Below are 23,048 nucleotides of genomic sequence, written 5' to 3' on the forward strand. Positions count from 1 at the left end.
ACACACATATACAAGTACTGTCAGCACCTTTTAAGTATCATCAATCTGTCAATTACAACTCAGGTAGAGCCATTCATCCATACAATTCAGGCCTGTGGATACAGTCACAATGATCACCACACAGCACCACAAGAGACAAGGGGATGTTCCACATGATTGGGTTTCCTAATGTTGAGCCATTCCATTGTGCATTGAAACACATCTGAACTGCCATATTGTTCCGAACCGGGATCAGGGAAAAAATCCCCGGGAATTACAAAGTTTTTACCGGTGAGCCACCTTGAGCGTCGTACAGCAATCCAGTGCCAATGCGCTCTTAATCCACGAGGCCTGGATTAGTAAGTGCTTGCGTATGTGTGATGGGTATTTTTTGTAGTGTCATCAAAGCGCATCATACCTAATTTGTTTGAGTGCGTATAGCGTAATGCTCCAGAAAATGATGCTGAATCAGTCTGGACAGAAAAATAAAGCTGGGGTTTTGGCCCATCACAGACAAATTTACAGCTTTCTTTAGGAGCATCCCAGAGGAGCAGAGCTTTCAGCTGTCAGCACTTAGAATGATTTTACTACTTGCGCACAATCTGTGTTCGATGATCTTCACTGAAGAGAAATAAAGAGATGGCGGAGAAAGAGAGACTATGCATCTCCATATGTACTTTTTAAAAGTAATGCGTATTGGGTTACTTCTAATAGAAATAACACATTTCATTGCATCTTACTTGTTAAGTGAGGGATAATGTATAGGGTGTTATCGCAGAAATAAGCCCCACTGGACACATCGAAGGTTAGCGAAGCATTATCCTGCTTATTACACGGCTATGCCTACCTCACAAATAAGGTAAGGGACATTAAATATTAATTTGAAATATTAATAAAATTAATTAAAATCAGTTCATTTTTAATGAATGCAGACCTTCTGTGACGAAAACCTGTTTACTTTCGGTTTTAAGATAAGACAAGACGTTAAAATGTTACACTATTTGGTTTAATAATTTGTAAATATTATGTCATATATGTTATTAAAGGACATATTATATTTTATATAATATAATTTGAAAGAAAACTTTATGACATCAAAAACAAAAAGCTAAATGTGTCACATATCTTTAAAAAGCTCAGATTCTTGTGATTCGAATGATGTAAACCCTTTTAAAATACAATCAACACAACAAGTACAAGGGTGCATCCCAAATCACGGACCTTAAAGGCGAGGCTCGATATTTGAGGCGGCAGCCTCTAAGGGCCATGAAATGAGACGGTCTAGCCTACGGGGGGAGTTGCATCACTTGCTGTTCTCGGCCACAACGCTTGTCAGGGGGATACAAAACCTTAGACCTACACTGAAAAAATATTTTTTCAATTTACTAAATTTTTTAAGGTAAGTCGTTGCAATCAATTTATTTAAGCTACATTTAAACAAACAAAAAAATAGTACAAAAAAATTTAAAACCTTTTTTTTAAATGTACTTAAATAAATTGACTGCAACCACTGAATTTTTATTTCCAAATACCCAGACGTCACAGGCGCGCGTTGAATCTTGGGATAGCCAAGGCTGGGAAGGATACATCTATGGATCCTTGATGTCATTTACCTTTAAATACGGCCTTGGAAGGCCGCAGCCCTTGAATTGGTATGCTCCCTTAGTGTCCTGCTAAGGGGTTAAACTGTACTTGTATAGAACAAAATGATTTGCAGCATCCGGGTTACCGTGATTCAAGCGTGCGTTATCTTGGATTATACCACGGGTCTGTTGAATGCTGTATTCTGATTGGCCGAGAAATGTTCCGTGGGTATGCATTATTTTCTGATAACCGCACACCTAACTTGTCAAATTTCTTTAAAAAAAGGCACCAGAGCAATGTTTGTGGTAACCGTGGTATAAAAGGAATAATTGACTCCGGTCCTTTGAATTCTTTGAAAATAATGCACACCCTTGGGTGTGCATTATTTTCTTCTAATTCAATGGCCCGTCGTCAATTATTTCTTACATAACATACCTGAGAATGTTGTGACTGGCCAATCAGAATCAAGCGTGTTGCTGTTTAATATTGAAAAGTTACATGCTAGCAATACAGCATGCCAGCATTGTTGCTCATGTCAAACATTCATGCATTTTACAGACACCTTTTTCAGTTGTAACTTTAGTTGTAACACGGACTGTTTACATTGTTGCACAAGGTTGAGCGTTTTGTTTTTCTGGTATTTTTTTACGCTGCCAAAGATGATCTCCCGCAAATTATTGGAAATGTATATTGTTTTTTCCAGAGAGTTATTGATGAAAGAGTGTTTTGGTGGCATGTAAGTAATTTTTTTCATCATATGTTTTTTTTTAGTTTCTAAGTTGGGTGTGTAAGATACCAAATCCAATGCTATGTCATATTAATCAGTTTCTCGTTGACTAAAACATAGCATAGCATCGCTTTGAAATATATCTGCAGCTCTTAGCAACTTTTTTGGTGGGCTTGAAAATTTAGCACTTACGATATAAAAACAGCTATCGTTATCGTAATTCTAGCCATTGTTTTGAATAGGCTACACACGAATGATTGCCAGCTTTATTGATTGCCAAAATATTGATTAAATAAGGTCACGTCAAAGATTGAAGTCAAAATGAAATGAGTGACGCTCATTATCTCAGAATTTGATTTTGAAACTGTAGTATGGTTATTACAGACTGGGTCACATATAAAAATGTTTTGTCATAATTGCGCTGCTTTTTCTCACATATTTAGACATTTGTATCCATTTATAATTAATCTATGGTTAGATGAGGGATGAATAGTGTGGATACCTGTCTATTATAGACAGATATATAAACAATAACCACTTCAATTATATAGACAAATTAGTATTGAAATATTTCTTAGTATTGAAATAATTTTTAGCAAGTGTTACAACTTACCCCCTGCCTGTTACAATTAACCCCACCTATGGGGTAAGTTGTTTGCACTTTTGTCACATTTGGTGTAATGTCCAAAAATGGTAAGTACTAGAAACAAACTTCAAATGTTCATTTGTAGCAGAGATGTGTGTGTTGCTTGTGTACAAATATAATTAATCAAACTCAAATATTTTTTGAATGATTGAGCCAAAACCAAAAAGTGCTAGGTTTGTCCCTGAAGCATGCACGTCTGTGTCTGAGAAGCTATGGTTGCAAACACCTCTCATCTTATTGGCGCCGAGTTGTCAGCGCAGGTAGCCGCAGTGGAAGTAATGCCGCGTGTCAGGGGGCGTAGACGAGCCACTCTGAAATCCACAGTGAAAGCCTTCACTTTTCAGCCTCATCTGTAGCCAATCTCCCCGCCGGACGGAGCCCGCCGTGAGCTCATTGAGTTGTCAAAATCTCAAACAACCCCAGCTGGGAAGAAAAGAGCAACTGCAAAAATGTCTGTCTTTCCTTCAACCAGGGTCAGTTTTCCAAATCTCTGCCTTTGTCATCTCCCATGCGGCTGGAAATCGGGGTTGCCGTGGGAACCCCTAAAGCCAGGGTCTGGTCAGCAGCGAGCATTTTAATGGAAATGGGCAGCAGGGGCAGCTTTTTAAAGACATCTCCCTTTTCTTTTTTTGCTCGTCAGCACACATTTGGGCACGGCTGGCCGCGCAGTAAAGACGCCCCACCAGCACCCCGCAATGTTCGGGATTAGAAGATTAAGGGATCCTTTTACAGAAACTAATCTGATGATAAAAAAGAAACAATGCGAGAAAGAGAGACATGGGAAAGCCCAGAGAAAAAGAGGATCTCTTAAACTGAGATAAAATGAGACTCTAGCGAGAAATAAATGTGTTTAATACTTCCAAGTTGTTTCACCTGTAAAAAAGTATTTAGTTACAAATGTCTTAAGCAGGATTTTCATATAAACTCTTACTATTGCTTTGTCAACATGTGTGTCTTTAGTTTCTCCTACAGCATTTTAGGAGAAACATCTGAGAAAATGTTTATTTCTAAATGAAGCATACAGTAACCGAGAACTCCATTAAGTCTACTGGGCTATAAAAAAGCTACAACAGAGCCATAAATCATCCTCTGGGAAAGGCTGCTTCATTTGAAACCGTCCCGTTCGTGCTGCATCTCAAGCTATCTTTTTCCACTTGCCCACCCAAATTTATGCAGATGATGAAATCTGGACCGCTCTTCTCCGGCTGATTGTATGTCGCTCTTGCACGTCACGATCCATAAGGATCAACACACGGCCTCCGCAGCGGCAAGGATCTGGCACAGAGGTGGAGCATGCACGGATCACATGCCGTGACGGGAATGAGCGACGGAGAGAGAGAGCGAATGATCGTGCCAGGATGTCATAATAAAATGGACAGAATGAAAGAGTGCTGTGTCTAACGTGGTTAAAGAGATCAGCTCTTCAAAGCTGTCGGACCCTCTGTATCTCTCTGATGCACCCCGTACCCAAAGGCTTCTCTTTAAGCCTCACAGCAGTCCGGAGCGGTCTCATATGGTGCAGCTGTTTCTGAAAGTCTTTCAGTGTATTTATGTACATGTTGTTTGCACACACCCTGAGGCTGGTATGCAAAAGATGCATTGCATTTTGGGTAAAGCGTGAGATCAGGCAATACAGAATGGAGCGTGGAGATTTGTTTGCCTGGGAATATTGATTCAACTTTAGGCAAATGATGGCGATTTGAATGTTTGTGAGGATCTTGTCGCTCTGACAGAGAGGTAAGGATTGGGTGATTTGGGGTAATTGGTGCATTGTATAGTAAAGCATCATTTTTTAAATTTCTCCAAAAAGAAAACTCGTTCAACATTCTGTCATCTTCTATAAAGAAAAAAATCAAACCATATGGTCGGGATGAGCAACCTGTCTAAAAATACTTTCCTTACTGTTTTATCAGAATGTTTTGTGCTTGCGATTCCTCCATTTAAATTGCAGAAAAGGTGAACATCGCTTCTCCTTCTTTCTCTCCGATCTGTCTCTGAAACATTTATTCATTCAGAGAGCTGCAATCACGCAGAAAATCAAGCTTTGGGGAAGAGAAGGGGGTGCCAGTGTAGACACAGGGTTTCCTTCCCAAACCTAATCCACTTTTTGTTGAAGGCTACTAAATTGCATTCCTGCAGGCGAGGAGAATGGTGTGGGACTTTGGAACGGCCAATACAAGAGCTGAAAAGACAGAGAGATGGGTGTTGCGAGCTACTGGTGACAGCAGCTGTTAGGATATGCCAGATCTGCATTACTGTACTTTGAGTCTTTTCTGCTCGGCTAGGAATTGAATTTTTCAGACGCACCCTTAAACATTTGCAGCTTCAAATATGCACACAGTACATACACATGATTACACCTTGGGTATCAAAAGGAATAGGCAATGATAAAAATGACGCATATAAGCCCAAAAAGGTGAAAATATGTGACGTTTAGATGTTTGGTTTTTTTATGCCGCGTTTAGACAATTCGTAATTGTGTATTGGTGTGAGAGATACTTTGGGGACATGGGCAGCTCTTATTGTTATTGTCATGACTCTCTTTTCCATTAGTCAACGCTTACATCCACACACGCACAGCACATACACAGACACCAGGTCGCACAAGACTGATTGAAGCTGGGCGCAGCACTTTAATGAATATATGCAACGCGAATACAAATAAGGTTCCTGCTAAAGTCGATTTAAACAACAAACAAACAACACAGATGAATGCTTTTACTTTGAATCAAGAAAGACAAGCAGCGGTGAAATAAAAAAAAATCTTCAAAGTATAGCAACATCACAGTCAAAACTATAGGGGTATGCATTTACATTTACCAATGATTTTTACATTTACATTACATTTATACACACTTTTATCCAAAGTGCATTTAAAGTCGTAGGAAGCGTAGAAGGCCATGAAAATAAACCAAGATATGGGGAAATTTGCAGAAACTGGTAATGAAAGAGAGGACAAAACGATAACAACTGGGTAGGAGCAAGCGAATAGGAGTATGTGTCTGTGTATGCAGGACTCTTGACCAACTTTTTTTCAATTTAATTTATATAGCGCTTTTCACAATTGGTAATTGTTTCAAAGCAGCTTTACATTAAAAGAAGCATCGACAGAAAATATAAGTAGCAAAATACAGCGTCTGTGAATAAACTTTACAAGCGAGCATATTAATAATGTCTCGTATACAAAAGGGTGCTAAGTTAAGCCAATGTCGGCTGACTCCCCAGGGTTGAAAAACCCCCTAGGAGAAAAACCTCAGGGAGGAACAAAAAGTCCTAGGAGGAAAAAAACCCTTGGGAGATAGACAGGGAGAGAGAAACAAAATCCTATTACGGTAGGGACCAACCACAGATAAAACAATGGGTCTTATTCAATATAAGCATGCGTACTACTCACAAATTTGTTTGTAAAATGTGCATTCGGATGTTTTAACTTACAAATTATGAATCAACAAAAACATTCATATTAAAATTTATTTTAAATGTTTGCAAAAACGTAAGAAAAACACATACGTAATAATCATGAACAACAAACTCTATATAATCTATATCTATTATATATATAATTTTTTCCTTGTTCATGATTATTGTAAGTTGTTCTTACGTTTTTGCATACATTTAAAATAAATTTTAGTATGAACATTTTTGTTGAATCATGATTTGTTAGTTAAAATGTCTGTACGCACATTTCACAAACAAATTTGTGGGTACCTAGTGAGTGAGACCAAGTGACCTTTGTACTGCTAATGCTGTACCAAATGAGCTAAAAATATATAAATATAAATTCGGCATGGCAAATCTCTAAAAATATGAAATATCAAATAGACACAATTCACTTTACATAAGAATCCATAATTTATAAAGATTAAGGTTTTGGAAGCTTTGGTGGGCCAACCTTTTTTTAAGTTTTTTATGGAGCACCCATTTTAAGTGGATGTGGATGCATTCTGTTATTGTCTACCAACTGAGCTGCAATCATTTACAAATTGATGATACATTTTATACTGAAATCTCTTTGGTTGCAGATGGTAAATTTGAGCACTATTAAGTGCTTCTTTTAAACTATATCTTGTTTAAAACTTTTCTCAGGTGAAAATCTGGCTGTTTCATTTCTGTATCTTTGCTATTTTGTGTTTGGTAACACTTTACAATAAGGTAGTTAATGTTAACAATTAGTTAATGTATTGACTAACATAAACTATCAATGAATTATATTTCTACAGCATTTATTATTTATTTTTGTAACTGTTAACATCAGTTAATGCACCATGAACTAATAACTTTATCCACGTTTATAACAAAAGTCATTAAGTGTCATTTGTTCAATTATGTCATTTTTAATGCAAAGATGACATTGTTTGAGATGTCTTTTTTATGACAACTTGGCATCAACCAATACATTATAACTTGACATTACCAAGACAACATACTGTAACTGACCACTTTTTACCAGTGATACAAATTAAACTCATCATTAAAATGTCATTGTTAATACTCTGTCAAATAGTTTTATAACAGGGTCATTAATATTTTTCTTGACCTCAACTACAGTGGTACAAATTTAATTTGTCATTAAAATGTCATTAAGTGTTAATACTCTGTCAAATAGTTTTATAACAGGGTCATTAATATTTTTCTTGACCTCAACTACAGTGGTACAAATTTAATTTGTCATTAAAATGTCATTAAGTGTTAATACTGTGTCAAATAGTTTTATAACAGCGTCATTAATATTTTTCTTGACCTCAACTACAGTGGTACAAATTTAATTTGTCATTAAAATGTCATTAAGTGTTAATACTCTGTCAAATAGTTTTATAACAGTGTCATTATTTTTCTTGACCTCAACTACAGTGGTAAAAATTTAATTTGTCATTAAAATGTCATTAAGTGTTAATACTCTGTCAAATAGTTTTATAACAGTGTCATGCATATTCTTCAGTTCATAATGTTTTTAAGTTTTCTTCATGTGTTTAACAAATAAAATCAATCATTCAATAATAATAATAATAATAATAATAATAATAATAATAATAATAATAATAATAATAATAATAATAATAATAATAATAATAATAATAATAGTAATAGTAATTTAAATTGATAAAATTATATTTTATTGCATTATGAATTTCACCTAAAATTAAACGAAAACAGTAGAATAATGGGTTAAGCCATGCAGTGTTGGGTCCATATTGCTGCAAAGTTCATTACATTAGATTAAATTGATTAAATGTTTTGTTAGTTTTTTTTCTATGTCAGAAAACTTCAGAACCCTCTGTGTGAGGAAGACCAAGTTCTGTTAGTTGTCAGTTTTTATGTATTGAGCACATATATAAAGTTAAGTATAACATTTTGATGTGTCTGTTGCTTTAAAGTTAATTGACATAGTATTACCACTTAATGACATTTAGATGACAGCTTTATGTAATGTTAACCCATAAAGCTAGGTAGTTTCTTAAATTTGATAATTATTCTGCTATGTTATGTTTATTACAGATTTATGACTAGTTATGATTAATAGGTTTATGTAAAGGTGTCACAACAAAGACATCTCAAACAATGTCATCTTTGCATTAAAAATGACATAATTGAACAAATGACACTTAATGACAGTTGTCATAAATGTGCATAAAATCTCTTTCATGTTCATGACACATGTCATTATGAAGGTGTCATATCAGTCTTATGAACACATCTTCAAGTAAAGTGTAACCACAAGGATTAAAAAATGCATTGTTTGTTCATTACTAATGTTAACTAATACAACCTTATTGTAAAATGTTACCTTAGAGAACTTTGTTGATTCCCAATCCTGCTCTCCCTCATCCCTATATAGCCTATACCTGTAGTTTGTCCTCACTATAGGGTAGTAAGAAAGCAAAACCATGTCAAATTTTTCACGGCTAGGTGAATTCTGGAGTGACAATTTGTGAGACAGTGACTCATTGATGAGTCACAGCACAGCTAACCTGCTACACTGGGCCTTTGAAATGCTGTTTCGAGCCAAGAAAACAAAAAGAACCTCCAGAAAGCCTGTTCATGGTGATCTGAGAGCCAAACTCATCAACTCTTGGCTACCAGACCAGAATGAAGGAAATCAGACACCTGCAGGCATCAGCAGAAGTTTGATCTGTGGTTGGTCAAGGGTCCGTACACATACACAGACACACATACACTCCTATATTAGTCGGTTGTTATCTTCTCGTTCTCTCTTTCATGCAACTTTCTGCAGATCTTGGTTCATTTTTATTCTTTTAAGTTTATTTTTTACACCCCTCTGACTGTTTCTTTCCACAGACTTTCTTCCCCTCCAGCACATCGGTCTGGTTTGTATCGTTATATCATATGCTATTTTGATTTCCCACCAGTTTGTCAGAGGTATGATTTAACCTCCAATAGCAACTCAGAGACAAGAAATGTAGAGAACCTGAACAAGAACTTTTATCTGTTTTCTTTGGATGAAAAGTCATCTGGTGAGATGCATAGTGCAGATATTTCCTGCTGTCGCCTCACAGGACCGCCCGCACGCTAACAAACCAAGCGCTCTGAATAAAGTGCACAAAATCATCATACTGCACATACTGTACTGCATTTGCACAGATAAGTTCAATGTCTTTAAGTTCTTGTTTAGCGTGAGCAAGAGGGCTGTGCATTCCCAGAAGCTTGTAAAAAACAACAGTATTTCAAAGTTTGTTTTAAGTTACCCCATTATGACTCTTTCATGGATATTTATACACTTTATACCATGTGTTTGTGGTTATTTGGATGTTAGTGTGGTCCATACCCGTCAACATTGTGATTTGAAAATAAGGGAAGTTTCTCAAACCCGAACCCTAACAACCAGGAAATGGATGTGTAAACTGCAAAAAAATTATTTAACTCAAGATGTATTTTCTTGATGAGCAAAATGACAAGAAAATACGTTTTTTTTTTTTTAGTTTTTAGACAAAAATTATCAAATGTAATTGAATTTGTGCCCAAAACAAGCAAAAAAAGGCCAATGGTGTAAGAAAAAAATATTGAAATAAGTTTTTTCTAGGTTTTTTTTTTTTTGCTTGTTTTGAGCACAAATTCAATTTAATATTTGATGTTTTTGTCTAAAAACTAGACTTAATTTTCTTAGGTCATATATATGCATGTATATATATATATATATTTGAATAAAACAACAACCATTCATCTTCTTTTTCATTGGATAACTCCTCTCCCGGGATAGCAAAGTCGAATGAACACTTCGGGATCTCGCCGGAAGTAGTAAGTTATCCGGGTACTTTTTGTCTACTGTTTTTGGAATACTGTGAATTTGGACATAGGCTGTTTCTCAAATCCAAGAACGCAAAGAATGGACCTGCATTCTCGTGGAGTTCGTTCATGCCTGGCGACCTTGGAAGAACAAACTCAGAAGGTCGCGTGAACACAAAATGCACGTGTAAGATTTCAGATGTGTGCAATCTTCCTGTTGGTCACCTGGCCTCCGCCATGTTTTTTTGCCAGAAATGACTTCTGGGGCGTTAAGCGATTTTCAGCGGTCAAGTCTGCACTCAATGCATCCTCGATATCAAAACACATACTGGTATTTTTATGCGTCCTCTGTACTTGCATTCTTGAGAATTGGAATTTAGCTTCAACGGTTAACGTAGAGTGAGAACACAAGGACGCAAGATCGCTGAAGACCGCATATTGAGAAACAGCCATACTACTCGCCTCGCCTACTGCTTTTCATCTAGTATATAGTATAGTAGGTGGTTTCGGACGCAGTCTGAGTTTGTGTACGCTCACTCCGGCGGGCGGACGTGCGCGCTAATGCGCGTGGCGGTTTTAGCTTTGCGCATGGCTTGTCATCCTCCACCGATACTTTCATCCTCGGAAAGCTTTTCTTCTTCATGTTTCAAACGTGAGTGTTGACAGGTATGGTGTGGTCCCAAATATTGTCATACATTACATGGAGTTATACCACGAATCTGTTGAATGCTGTATTCTGATTGGTTGAGAAATGTTCCACGGGTATGCATTATTTTTCGATAACCGCACACATAACTTGTCAAATGTCTTAAAAAATAGCCACCAGAGCAATGTTTGTGGTAACCGTGGTATAAGCGGGATAATTGGCTCCGGTCCTTTGAATTATTTGAAAATAATGCACACCGGCGGTGTAACTACGCTTCGCCTTGTGCCACATTACCAACTTGGTTGTGCATTATTTTCTTATAATTCAATGGCCCGTCGTCAATTATTCCTTACTTATACCACAGGCTCGTTGAATGCTTTATTTTGATTGGTTGAGAAACCAATTGGTTCCACAGGTGTTGATTATTTTTCTGTAAAACGTACACCTAACCTGTCAAATGGATTAAAATAACCAACAGAGCAATTTTTGCTGCACCGTGGTATAAATGAAATAACTGGTCCTTTAAATTATTAAAAAATAATAACACCTTGGGTGTGCTTTGTTTTCGGATAATTCAACGGCCCAACGTCAATCATTCCTTACATAAAACAAGTAGATAGACAAGTAGAATCTACTGTAGTGTCTATGACAGGTGATGTCATGAGGTCCAAACATGTTTATTTTCAAAAAAAAATTCGCAATGTTTTACTTATTTTTGCATAAGTTGTTCATGCATCACTGGGGGCAGTGCCCTTTAAAGAGGTCCTAATATGTACAATATCAGTACAGATATGTATACATTTGGCACCAATATGTACCTCTGAGGTACAAATGTGAACTCTGTAGGTACAAAGGTGTGCTTTTTGAAAGGGTACTGCCCCAGTGAGAGCTAGGGACCATTTTATCTGACAAATATTTTATGCCCGTTTTATCAGGATAAAATATGGATACAATCAAGTCCCACCTTAAATTTTTTCAGTTTGAATATCAAGTCCTACTCAAAAATATATGACATGATAGAAAGTACTAGGTTATAAATGCCATTTTATGACTAAGAATATATAAACCCGGCACTACTGGACCCTGAATTAACATAAAACAAGCTGTTACGGTGTGATGAGAATCCAAATTAAGTGGCCTTTTCGAGCAGCTTTATTGTCAAGCGCCTCATCTCCCTTTCAACGGCTGACCTTTACGACCATAAGGCTCCTTTAAGAGATCGAGATTATGAAATTTGATTTGCATCAATCAAAGCATCATCACTCATCATGAAATCACTTTATCACACGCTCACCAACAGCTGATAACACGGGCACTTATTAGTCCCGGCGAGTGCCGGCAGAAGGTCACATGTCCGACTACGGCTTCCTGTTTCTCCGGCGCGCTCACAGATGGCGGTGATTAGGACGAGCAGGAGTGTGTATGACAGACTTGATGGATCAGGGACAAGAGCAGGAGATAAATAAACCCGGCTGTCTGCGTGCTGATCCCGTCAGCAAAGCCACTGCTACCGATCTATCAACAGAGAGAAAGAGGGAGAGAAAGAAAGAGATGAAGATAAATGTAAAGAGAATGAGATAATCTGGGAATCACATCTTAATATCGGAGTTTTTTAGCGATGAAATCAAATGGTGCTTTAATTTCATAATAAAGTGTATGAAAGAGCAAACAATTTAAAACATACGAAACACACCAAAAACAGGTAACCTAGATGTATCCTAAAAAAGCTATTCTGCAGTACTACAGTCAGTTAGCGGATCAAACTTTGGTCTCTTGCTGAAAAGTATAACATGGAAGAACTGGAGAAGCAGAGAGAAGCCCTAGGCTATGAAAATGACTCAGGGAGTGAGATTAAATGCTGAGGTTATATATATATATATATATATATATATATATATATATATATATATATATATATATATATATATATTATATATCTCATATTGGAGCATGTCTGAGCCCGCGGGACACCAACCGAAGAGCTTAAAGTCTGGAGCGAAACAGGAAAGACAAAACAGGAATTCCAAGATTCCAATTTTATTGCTGAATAGCATTATTATAAAATGGTCAGGAAAATAATGGAGAAAGAAAAGCATAAAGACAACCAGACAGCCTTGAGGCTTCAAACGTAGTTGGCGAGGGTTAATTCCATCCTCATTTTGTATGCATAATCTTTTCCTACACTAAAATGTAGAGCAGCACTCCGCTAGCAAGTTTCGTTTGATGATAGAAAGTAATGGAAATCCGCAGACTCAATTGGACCATTCATCATTCGACGGCACTACGTCTGCGCACCCCCTCATCCCCTCCCGCCCTGCCGAAGTCGGCTGTGCCTCAGTCAATGGGAGGTAGATTGGTATTCACTCACGGATGTTATCTTATCAGTAACCTTGAATGTGGAATCAATTTGTTTTGTGCGGGCAGGGCTGGTGAATATTTATGCCAGTTTGGGAGCGACGCAATTGGCTCCATATTATCTGTTACCTGCGCCGAACGCGAATGTCAATGGCGTACTGCAAATAAAGAGTTCTCCTTGTAAACAATGGCCTTATCTCTGTGTTTTTCACAGTCGATTGTGTATTCTGTGCCATGTCGGTTTAATACAGCTGACATGGAGGTCGAGCTCTGATATGGGCGGCTTTTTCTTTCCAAATAACAAATGATTTTATTGTTAAGCGATTTATCGGCATTAATAAGAAAAAGCATTGTGAAGGTAATTAGCTTTTGTCATTTGATGCTTCGGCCATACGAAAGTACACAATTACAAACGAAATCTTGTCAGTTATCTTTTTTAGATAAATTGTAGAGAAAAATTAGGAAACGATTTTCTTTAGGAAAAGAATATAATCTTGCATGCACCTTCTAGAAGAAATTACACTTTGCTCAGACTTGCTAGAATCTACGAATGTCAGATATTTTGTATAAAACCCAGGGCCGTTTCTAGGCATAGGCGAACAAGGCCGTCGCCTAGGGCACCACCAAATGCAGGCATTTATACATTTTGACTGCTTCTTCTCACTTCTTGAATAAGTGAAAAATGAGCACTGCAACAAAATTTAAGATAAAATCTAGGGGTGGTTTCCCGGATAGGGCTAAGTATTTTTGTCTTGTTTTCAGTAAAAATATCGAAAAATTCTTAAAATTAAGATGCTTTTTCTTGATGAGCAAAACGACCGAAGAAAATAAGTCTAGTTTTTGGACCAAAATATCAAATTTGAGTGATTTTGTGCATAGAACAAGCAAAAAAATCTGCCGTAAGCAAAAAAATCTTGAACATTTTTCTTAAACACTAAATTCAAGAAAAAAATCAAGAAAAATTAGCTTACCCCATTGGCAGATTTAAAAACTTGACTTATTTTCTTGAGTCGTTTTGCTCCTCAAGAAAAAGCATCTTAATTTAAGAATTTTTAGATATTTTTACTGTAAACAAGACCATTTATTTTTTTGTGTGTGTTTGTTTTTAGACCAAAATATCAAATTTAGGTGATTTAAAATTTCCTCTGTTTTTAACACATAATTTTCCTTTATAACTTATAATAATTATCAAGCAATGCTTTGCCCCTTAAGAAAATAAAGCAAGATTAAACTACAGTATACTAAACAAAGTAAATATGTGGTTACATACTCCGATGTTCTCACTATTAATAACAATGGTATTTTATATGTAGTAAAACTATGGCGATACAATCTGCTAAAACATGATTACCAGTGTTGGGGAAAGTTACTTTTAAAAGTAATGCATTACAATATTAAGTTACTCCCCAAAAAAACAACACACAGATTACCTAGGAAACTCCGAACACATATATTGAATTTGTGCCCCTCGGAAGAGAAGTCACCGGCCACCACTGCTAAAAGCAGGGCAAAAATGTATCTCTATGTACAACTGTAGTACACTATAGTAATTTAGTGTTGATTTGGAATAAATAAAGCAAAATTTGTCATTCACATAGTATGCGGCTCTTCAATGTGACCCTTGAGTCAAAAATATTTGCCTACCCCTGGTCCAACGGGTGTCACAACCTAAGTGATCCACCATCAGTGTTGGGGGTAACACATTACCATTGACGCTTCGTTTTAGGATTAAATTTGGTGTTTGCGTTAGAAAGTCACTTTAAGTATTGGTTTCAACCTTTTTTTCATGATTTATTTTTTATATTTTATGATTTTTAAACTATTGTCGCCTGGCATTAGGGTTAGAGTTGGGTTTGGGTAAGGATGGCATTTTATGTAAATCTAACCCTAAACCGAAGCGATAATGGTAAGAAAATAGGACAAAACATTTGAGTAACAAATACGTGACAGTGAAGCGTAAACAGAAATACGTGACATGTTCACGCAAAAAGGTGGAAAAACGTGTCAGTGTAATGGAAAACACTCACAAAAGTATGTGACTACAGGTACGTAATTTTGTGATACTGGATTGTGTGTGGGAACAGTTTGAGTGAGAAACTGGGTTACAATGTTTTTGGCGTTTGATGAAAATAAAACCCATGAAAATAAAACCCATGAAATTATATTCATATGACATGCTGGAAGGCACACTTTGTGACCTAAAGAGTTGTCTTCTTTTCCTTTGCGACAGTGCTGCAGCGCTTGTGGCCTCTAGGGGTGCTAGATGTGAAAAATACATGTCTAGCACCCCCTAGTGGCCAAAAAGTTCTGTGGTGTGCTTTTAAATTGTATGATTTTGTTTGGGGGGTGCCAATAGAGGTTTTTCCTAGGGCATCAAAATGGCCCAATAAAACAAAAACATTTTCTTGCCCGATTCCCAAAAGCAAATTTCGCCCAGCTGTTAGTTCTTAAGGACTCAATAACGAAACATGACTGCAAAAATCTCAACTTTTGAACCTCCAAGGCGTCAAGTATTCTTGCAGTCATGTTTTTGGTGAATGTATGTGCGTACGGTTTTGGCTGCCTTTTTGTCACCTGTTCATAAATGTCCAGCAGCAGATTGAAGTCACTGTAGCAGAATGCCGCGTGCATTTGTTTCAGTCCAACCTGAGTGAGATCATTACCTGCGGCACTACGCTAAGCTCCCTCACCTCTCTCTCTCCTGCAGGTTGTTGTAATGCAGCAGATGGCTTCCCTCCACCACTGAACGTTTCAACAGAACGGCTCTCAGCAGCCCTCTCCGTACTCTCTCTTTCCCCGGCTCGCCCTCACATTCTTTCCCTCTCTCTCCCTCTGTTTGCCCCCTGTCAGAAATGGACACTGGCCAGACCACTGCAGTCCACTGCAGCGCCTCTTCCAAACTTCCTCGCTCCCTTTCTGCCTCGCTTTTGGAAGACATTCGGAAAGAATTTCAAGGATAACACTGAGCATTTGATTGTTGTGTTTATGTTTTGATTGAACGATGTTCTGCGAGCTAAATGATGATAGTCTGCGGATTACTCGTCCCATGTTAAGCGTAACTCATGCATAGCTGTCGTTTTGCGTCGGGTTTGGCCATAAATCCCTTGGCCTCGCTGAAGATTCTGGAAGCTGACAAAGACGTAGAGTTTTGTAGAAAAGTTAAAGCTCTACGGTATTGGTCTTGGACCACGGTGAACTCGCAATGTGTTTGCATTCGGTGCAGGGGACGTTTGGCATGGCAGTCTGTATGAATTGTCCTGCGGTGCAGATGCAAACCAAGGCACTAAGCTCAGCACCTTGTCCAAACATTTCCTCCTCTCCCCCTAATATTTATCCCTCCCTCTATTTCGGTTTCTCTATCTCTCATTTCTGATGAATCGCACGAGTGTTTCTCTATATCACACTTTGCGGTTGAAAAAGTTCCAGGGCTTTGTTGCATTATAAAGATGAATCTGTTGAACTCTTCCTAAGTTAAGGATTTCAAGATTGCTGGAACCCCTGCACTGACCTGATTTATACTTCTGGGTTTTCTTACACAATCTCATAAATACTTATCACAGAAGGGAAAAAAATTAAATGGACTGTTTTTTGGCCGCAGTGGTGTCTGCAGTGTTTTAGACTAATCGAAAGACCAACTCCACTTGGCGTGTGGACGAGGAACGCTGCATCGCTGAGTGTCCCGAATGCTGTTTGTGTTGTGTAGTCTACTCGACATCCATGGTAGAAAATGGGCGGTTCTATTAAAGGGGAGGTTTAATGCTATTTCTGACTTATTAACACAGTTTAAGAGTTGTAATCCTCATGCTTAACATAAGCAAAGTGTCAAAAAAGCAGTTGGCTTGTAACAGAGTATTTCTGAGCCAAACTCACACCTCCTTTTTCTTACAAGTTTCGGAAAGTTTTTTTCAAATGGGGGTATCCGTTACGACTGATTGACCCCATATTCCTTTTATGGGCCTTTACCCCCAGAAAAGCACGTCTGCCCTGCACGTCAAGTGAGAGCGCAAACGCGCATTAGCATTGCTCCGTCAAGTAGAATTCACCGGTATCATTGCACAGCACGCGACAACTTTGTTTTAGCAAGATAGTTCGACAAAAGAAGTGTGTTTTTGGATGTAAGGAGAAGAAAACCTTATTTAGCTTTCCCTTTCGTAAGACAACAGTGGATGCAGTTCGTTTTTACCGGAAAGCAACGTAATTGCAAATGAGTGTTTGTTCCCTGGCTGAATTTCGGAGAGGACTGCTTTACAAACAAGGCTCAGTTTGACGCCGGATTTTCCCACTTTTTTACAACTATTGGAGCGGTCAAAACTTTAAAAGACCCCGTTTTGGAGTCACAACCCCAGGCGTAAGTAATTCAAAATCTCACGTGTTTTGTTTGCAATCGCGCATACGTGCATGTAATGTAAATAACACCAACAACATCACTTTGTACTGCATTTACAACATTTACACCTTTTAAAACGGGCAAATGCAGTTAAAAACTGGATAATGTTGCTTTTTTATTAAAATAGCGGATAAACAAGCAAGGATCAATTACCTGATAGAGACGTCCTGGTGTAATCGTTGCTGCTATTGTTCCTGTTCGTCCATTACTGACTAAGTATCCGATTCTGGATCATATTTAGGGCTGGTTACTTAATAAAAAAGTTTTTTTAAGTTTTATTTCCATCTATGTCGGCTGTAAATCCAACTATATCCGAAGCTGCGCGTACCCGTAACTCTTCAGCTCCGCCTACCACACGCCTTCAAGTGTTTGACCTTTTACGCCAAAAATCGGAAAGGCTGTTTTTTCTTTCATAAATCTGACTAAACGAAAGACTCTTTGGACATATGAATGATGAAATACTACTCTATATATAAACAAGATTAACATTAGATTGGCAAAAACGTCTTGTGTTATGTCAGCTTTAACTCCTCCGATTCATCACTTCTGTCTACTTGGACTGCACATTGCAGACAGAGTGTTTGTACGCATGTTTCATCCAAAACTGAAAATCCTGACAATACTTTCTCACCCTCACGTCATTCCCAAAAGCTGTTATTTTTTCCGTGGAACACAAAAGGAGATTTGAGAGCCGCGTGAAAAATTAGCTTTGAGAGTAAATAATGACTTCAATTCATCTCAGTTTATATCAAAAGGCAGAAATGCCAAACATAAGTCTTAAGAATTACTTTCATGGTGATTTTATAGTGTTTTTTATTCGTTTGGATAGCATGAACTATAAAAATTCTCCTTATCGTGTTCCATGTATAAAAACAGCATATTTAAACCAACTATATTTTTGGTGAACTATATAGCTATAAATCAAGTGAGAACTCTGTAAAAACGAACTTGAAGACAGGCAAATGAAAAATGTAAAGAAAACACTGGCAAAAGTTTAGACTCGCTGACTAAATAAAATTCAATGACAGTGGTGGAGAGACAGTGGGATAGAGAAATAAATTAAAGATTTTAATTGCATTGAACCCCCCCCCCTCTTTCTTTCTCTCTCTCTCTCTCTCTCTCTCTCTCTCTCTCTCTCTCCATTAGATGTGTGGTACCGGTAAAAGCCTGTGGGTGAGTGTGACACTGTTAAGCAAACCTCATTACCTTTGTCATCTCTTTCTCATTAATCATGCAGGGCTGTTTGGAGCTCACCACAGCATGTGCACACAGCCAGAGTCAATCACTCAAACTTATACACCTTACATATTAATAGACATGAAATGTCGATAATGTATTGAATACAAAATCAAATAAAGTTTAAATCAGCTCCACACTATTTCAGAGGAAAAGGTTATGGGTCCAAGGTCTAAAATCTTTTAGGCAATAGGAATTTTAAAAAAGCCAAACTGCAAGTAGTGCACTCTTAAAAATAATGGTGTTTGAAAGGTTCCTCACAGCGATGCTATAAAATAACCTTTTTTGTTTCCACAAAGAACCATTTAGTTAACCTTTACTTTTAAGAGTGTGTACATAAGCAATAACTCATGATTTGCTGGTCAGGGCCGGGTGTTATTCCACCAGATCTCATTTACCTGTTTGAAAAATGTTGAGGATTAGTATGGATCAGTATTTGAATCACACAAAAATATAATTATGCGAAAGAAAAGCATGATTGAAATTCACCCCTAACCCCACCCATAACCTCAGGGTCATGGGGCGAAAGTAGACAAGACTAAAAGGGACATATGAGAGCATACCAGTGGCAACTATGGCTGGGCAAAAAATATATATTTTTCGATTAATCGTTTTTTTTACGTAATTATAGTCTTCTCCACTCGACTGTTCTGACTTTTTTCAGCATACATTTTTCATCTTGCATCAAAATTGTATTGTATTTATCTTAATTGTATGCATTTGAAAATTAGAGATGGGTTCTGTTTTAATGTACCCAAGTGTATCTAAAATACAAGTGTTTAATATACAGGTTTGTGGCTCTTAATTTCTTTTTATTGATTACCCTTGTAAACTTATGTTCACTGTTCTTTTTTATAAATGTAGTATTTGTATTAAATCTGTATTCATTGACTTTAATCGAGTTAAAAATCTATCCAAGAATCGGAATCGAATCGATTTGATAGCTTGCGAATCGAAATCGAATCGATCTGGAACATCTGAATCGATACCCAGCCCTAGTGGCAACCGGTGATTTCTTTTTTTGAGGGCACTCAAGTTCATCACAACATGTATATAGCCCATCATGTGTGTGGTTCGTAATTTCAAAATATGTGTTCGGTGCGTCGAGTGATCCTGTGTGCATCGTGTGTTTTGTCAAAATAATTGCTGCTGCAGACGTGTCTAAAGGGTTTATGATATAAGAGACGCTCGCGTTTGCCAGATACTCGCATAATCTCATGCGTAATCAGAATTTACTGTTAAGTGAGTGTCTTGCATGTATTTTGTAAACGTGAGCGTCTCTTTTATTATAAATGATTTTAAAGCGTGTGCAGCATGCACTTATTTTGACAAAACACATGATGCACATGGTTCACATGTCCAACAAAACATATTTTGAAAACACTAGCAACACACATGACACTCTGAACACTTATTTTGAATTTGCGCCTCTCAGAAGAGCAGTCACGAGCCGCCACTGGAACATACAAATTAATACAATTAATAAAATGGTTATACCTTTTGCTACAAGATTGTTGTTTTATACCATATGGCTGTCGAATGCTTTATTCAGATTTTTTGAGAAATGTCACATGGGTATGCATTATTTTTCAATAAACGCACACCTAACCTGTCAAATGTCAAATGTAACTCCCAGAGCAATGTCTGTTAACGTCAATGTCAAGAACGTTTTTGAAGCTTAAAGTAGGTGATGTCTGCCGTCACCATCACTGCGCATTACTCGTGGATATCCGAAAATGGGTAAAGAAGCTGAGATGGCTCGTTGCTAAAACCACACCCCCCAGCATGACTCTAGTGACAGCAGTGGCAGTTCACGCATCACTCAAGTGGCCACGCCCTTAATTATGCAGAACTTTAAACGGATGTGTTACAAAAAAATGCCATGTAGAGTAAAATTAGCTATATAGACCAAAAACTATTTTTGTACCAGGCTGTAAACATATTATTTTCTGCTGTAAAGTTGGGCATTTTAACATGGGGGTATATGGGAATTGACTCCCTTTTGGAGCCGGTCACTAGCAGCCAGTCTATGAACTGCAGTTTAAATCACTTCCATATTGGCTTCATCAGAGAGATCGGAAGGTTACTCCTCCATCGTGCCGCATACCACCTTGGGTGTGCATTATTTTCGAATAATTCAACAGCCCGCCGTCAATTATTCCTTACGTATTTGATGTATTCATTTATTGTGGGACCTAAGTCATTTGAATCTTTTTAGCTTTCTATAAGCTTCAAAATTCAAGAAATGTTTTGTATTCTGATTTGATTATTCATCCGCAGAGTATTAACAACACATGTCCTGTCTTTACGTAGAGACAGAGAGATTCCATTGGTTCTGGAGGAGGTCATGACAACGGTCTCACACACACCAGGAAAGCTGTTTGTATAAGGATTAATAGACCAGAGGTCTCATACAGCTTTAGGCTGATTATGGAAATGCCGAAGTTTCCAGCAGGCATCATCAAGAGCTGAGAAACTGCTGCTATGATCATTTATTCAACCCCCAGTGTTCACCATTTACCACAAATAGGGCATACGTTCATGTCCCATTACTTTTTTAAATAAATAAAAAAATCACAGAATTATTACTCTGCAAAATAATCATTAAATAATGTTTAAATTAAAAATAAAACTGTACTCATCCATTGTGACAAATCCTTCAACCTCCTAAGACTACCGAGCCCCTAAGCTGACATTTGAGTAAAAAAATCTAAAGTTTAGTTTCATGTGCTCACGTGAAACTTACATGTGCTCACGCGAAACCTTCATGTTTATTTTTAAAGTTTAGTTTCGCGTGCTCATGTGAATCTATCGCGTGCGCACGTAAATCTTTTGCTTTCACATACGCACGCGATAGTTTCACGTGCGCACGCAAAACTAAACTTTATTTAATTTTTGCTCCATGTCCCCTTAGGTGCTCCATATACGACCCGAGCTTAGGTTTGTCTTTTTTTTAGATTCTTCCAGCTATTTGTGGTTAGGAAGAACCAAAAATATAATAACCAAATATTTTTCTTTGAACATAAAGCAATGTCCACGTTTGTGTACAACAGGTTCAAGTTACACAGAATTAAGTTTTAGCATGCAAACAACAACAAAATGTGATGTCCACGTACAGCATGTATATCCAGGTCTTAGGAGGTTAAAGGATTAATCAATTTTCTTAAAATTGTAAAATAATTTACTCACTACCATGTCATCCAAACTGTTGATGTCTTTCTTTTTTCAGTCGAGAAGAAATTATGTTTTTTGAGGAAAACATTCCAGGATTTTTCTCATTTTAATGGACTTTAATGGACCCCAACACTTAACAGTTTAAATGCAGTTTAAAATTGCAGTTTCAACGCAGCTTCAAATTGATGTAGTTTCGATACGTCATCCGTGACCTCTTGACGTGATGATGTATAATGTGAGGTTGCGCTGGCGCGTCACAGCACCGGAGGAAGACGAGAAGTTGTGGTTTAAAAGTGCATCTTTTTTATTCTTGCCAAAAATGACAATCGTTTCGCTAGATAAGACCCTTATGCCTCATTTGAGATCGTTTAGAGTCCTTTGAAACTGCAATTTAAACTGCACTAAAACTATTAAGTATTGGGGTCCATTAAAGTCCATTAAACTGAGAAAAATCCTGGAATGTTTTCCTCAAAAAACACAATTTCTTCTCGACTGAACAAAGAAAGACAACGACAGTTTGAATAACATGGTGGTGAGTACATTATCTTGATTTTTTAAGAAAATAGACTAATCCTTTAATATGCAAACTTTTGTAAAAAAAAAAACAGAACAGGAGGGATTTTTTTGCAAATGAGGTAATAATAAAAAACCTCTAAATTACGTTTTTTCAAATACTTTTCCTTTCCTGTTTTATGTGATTTCGCTTCTTGCTTTCGAAACCTTTGCTGCATGATTAACCCCCATACTGTATTTTCAGATATAGCACTTTTTTTAAATTCAGTCACCCAAGAAAAAACATTTTCAGCATAGCAGAAGTAAAAAAATCTTTTGATTTTCATCGCATCTTAAAAAATAATGCAAAAGTTGTTTATTTCTTTTTACAGTATATCCTAGCTAGCAAGACATTATCTCTTTTGCACAGAAAAAAACAATTCCTACTGTTCCAGACTTCAACGTTATATTTTTCTTGGTTTGACATTTACGGCTTTTTCTAAATCCATGTGTTGGAAACTGCTAAAGAACTGATAAAACGGCGACTGAAGATTGATATAAACTACAATACACAGAGATA

The sequence above is a fragment of the Misgurnus anguillicaudatus genome, chromosome 2 (assembly GCF_027580225.2).
Source record: "Misgurnus anguillicaudatus chromosome 2, ASM2758022v2, whole genome shotgun sequence".
Classification (NCBI taxonomy): domain Eukaryota; kingdom Metazoa; phylum Chordata; class Actinopteri; order Cypriniformes; family Cobitidae; genus Misgurnus; species Misgurnus anguillicaudatus.